This window comes from Schistocerca serialis, chromosome 4 (assembly GCF_023864345.2).
Source record: "Schistocerca serialis cubense isolate TAMUIC-IGC-003099 chromosome 4, iqSchSeri2.2, whole genome shotgun sequence".
Classification (NCBI taxonomy): Eukaryota; Metazoa; Arthropoda; class Insecta; order Orthoptera; family Acrididae; genus Schistocerca; species Schistocerca serialis.
The window spans coordinates 613,451,371-613,454,852 of NC_064641.1; positions in this window are offsets into that span (position 1 = coordinate 613,451,371).

Sequence of the window (3,482 nt, forward strand, 5' to 3'; positions counted from 1 at the left end):
AGTTGGCGTTCGCGTCGATGGCACCTGCTGAAGTATACAAGCTCTGCAAACCGGTATTAAATGAGTAATAGTGGAAACTTTTCAGTGCACGTTACGTTAAAATCCATCCGTGGATGGAACGTGTAGCAGATGATTGCGTCTATACCTCCATGAAGCAGCTAAAATACCTCTTTACCACCTTTACTAGATCGTTGTATGCAGGTAGATCTTGAAAAATCTCCTCGCTGTACTAAACGAATGCACAATTTTCTCAGTTTAGCTGCGATTCCGTAGAAAGTGGTGGAGATGATGTATAGGTGATGCAACTGGTCACGTCTTCTCATCTGAGACTGTGCTAGTTAGGCTAACTCTTTCGTGAATTATCTTACTGAATCGGCGCGAAGAATTTCGTTCTACCTGTTTCTCCTGAATCTCTTGTAGATGTTGTCCCTCGAAGCAGCTCTTGTATGTATTGAATTCTTCACAAGATGGAAGCGTGCTACGTGTGGTCATAAGTGGACATGCAGACAGATAATTTATTTGAAATAAGTTCGGCCGGCCGTTGTGGCCGAGCGGTTCTAGGCGCTTCAGTCTGGGGGACTGATGACCTCAGATGTTAAGTCCCACAGCGCTTAGAGCCATTTTTTTTTAAGTAAGTTCCGCGATGATTTCACAAAAGATTAAGAAGTAACTGCATTCAAAGAGCATGGTTAAGCCGACTATCACATAAGAGGAGTCTCCGACTACATCCTATCGCCAACAGGCTATCGGCACGCGATCGAAATCTCTTGCTTACATCGTAAAACTATGTAGCACTTAACTGGTGTAATGAATAGTGTTACTGTAGTATTAAAGCTTTAATTGCTTGTGGTCTCCTCCCAGTATCTGCCACGTCAAAAATGGATTTTAATAATTAGCATTTAATAAAGAAAATTCTGATTTTTGTGGTTCCCCTATGTATTGACCGCCAAACAAGATACCCTGTCAGGGCTCGCGTACTCCTCCCCACTCCCATGATTCAATGCCACCCCATATGGACCACTCGTCCAAATTACCTTCGTTGGTTACCATCTTCCTATTCGCTGCCATCGTAATATGTAGTGCGGAATAGTTCAGCGCATAGCTTCTGCTATCTGCCGATATCTAGTAAATGTGAAATTTATAAAATAAAATACACTCCAAAACAGGAAGAAATTCACAAGATTCGGTCTTATTGTGAAGTGAAATACCTGGGCCTTACAACACGCCCTTGAGGAAGTGAGGGGTTTCTTCGTGTCTTTGGAAGTGATATGAAGTGCAGCACGATGACGTAATGTTAATCAGTCTCGGTTGCAACGACTGTGACACCATGTTGTCAACTCGCAGAAATTTGTTGAGACACTCGAGAGAGTGTCATTCAGTGTGCCGGAAACCAACACACAGTGGTCGGTACTTGAACGCCAATAGTTTCCACCACCCTGTACACAAGAAAGCGGTCCTGAACACGTTGATTCATAGAGCCAAGATTATCTCTGACGACAACCACCTACAGTCTGAATTGCAGAACTTAAAACGTGTTTTCGGGGATAATGGATACAGCAAAAGAGACATCGTAAACGCTTTCAAGGGCCGCCGACGAAAGACACCTGGTGAATCAATGAAGATGCCGAACGGAGTGCATTCCTGCCATACTGTGGAGCAATTAGCAGGGCAGAAACATGGACTAAGACCAGTGTTCCGGCCCGCCCCCAAGATAAAAGGTATGTTGCGCCCTGTTAAAGACGACATTGCTCATCGAGTGTCCCCTGTGAATGTGGCAGCATATATATCGGACAAACAATTCACGCGGTTGTGGAGCTTTGTACTGAGCATAAGCGCCTTATAAAACAAAGGGAGCTTGACAAGTCGGTCATAGCGGAGCATTGCCTAGAAAACGGACGTAAAATAAAGTTCGAAAATACAAAAGCGTTGGATCATACATCTTCACATTGGCACTCCGTTATACAGGAAGCGGTGAAGATTCGTTTGAACAACAACATTTTCAACAGAGACCAGGGGTACACACTCAGCAGGGCATGGGGGCGGGCGCTGGACATCGAAAGAAAGCAGAGACTGATGAGCGATGCGGGAGCGGCAGTTTCAAACGTGGCGCCTGCCCCTGGCGCCACCTGACGTCACCGTTGCTGCCACGAGCAACAGCTCCGCTAGCTGCCCGGGTCGATTTACGCGCGCGCCACACATTGGGTTTATCTGATTGGCTGCTGCTGATGTCATCATGCCTATATAAGCGAGAAACCGTAGCAGAACCGGCAGTCAGTGAACTCCTGACGACGATGCCGGAGATGGTTATCGAAAGGTCGGGGATTTTATTCGAATTGATGCGGCTTGAACTCCAAGAACGTTTTATTCAGACCTCATCTGCCAGAATCCCCGTTCCCGACTTCAATTCCTGTTTCTGTAACAAGTGGCACCCAAAGAACCTATACTATTACCGTAACATGTTGCTCTGGAACACCAGGATTCAAACTTCGCTTTTGCTGGTGTCATGGAGCAGACAACACACAGCGTTAACGTACTCATTATCCCATACAGAGGGGGTAACATATTTTCCGGGAGAATCACATACATTTCCCAAAAGAAATTACAGGTTGTGGTTTTCACTGGTCATCTTCAGATCATAACAAGGAGGCAGCTGTCCACTCCCAGACACTGAGTAAACCTAATAGTGAATCCCTGCGATGAACTCTGGAGTAGTACATTGAAATGGGAACCGACCCGTTACGTTCGGATTATCGGTAAGATAATGAGCCTACAACATAGCGAAGAATCTTCTGTGGTGACTAGAAGTGCTCGATCAAGGATTCAAATAGAGTTACCGTCATAAGAAGAGCTGCATCCAGAAGGATCCGACTGATCCACTACCGGCCGCTGTGGCCGAGCGGTTTTAGGCGCTTCAGTCCGGAACCGCGCTGCTGCTACAGTCGCAGGTTCGAATCCTGCATCGGGCATGGTAGTTTCTAAGTCTAGGGGACCGATGACCTCAGATGTTAAGTCCCATAGTGATCAGAGTCATTTGAACCATTTGAACTGATCCGCTGCATACTGGGTGCATATGGTGCACGTATTCAGTTGTGACAATGACTACTTGTGCATGGTGGCCATGGTTGCTACGTGCGCGGGGAGTGTGAGTGGGGTCACGACGTCATGCCCATTGATTGATAGTAGTGCGTTCCAAACGGCCACCCCAGCCAGTGTAACAATACTTGCACTACGCCCGGACGACACGTTCCACATCTGGTTGATCTGCGAAGAGATCGGCTTCAAAATGCTACGTGGTCCTGTCGTCATATTCCGCGCCCACCCCATCTTCTATTTAAACATATTTAAACAGGACAACGCTCGTCCAAATACCATTTCCGCCTCCTCAGAGTGCGGCTATGGACACTTGCCATGGACATCCGCATTCCCCGATCTCTCCGCGATCGAGATTGTGTGATATTAAGTATTCCATCAGGACTTCACCT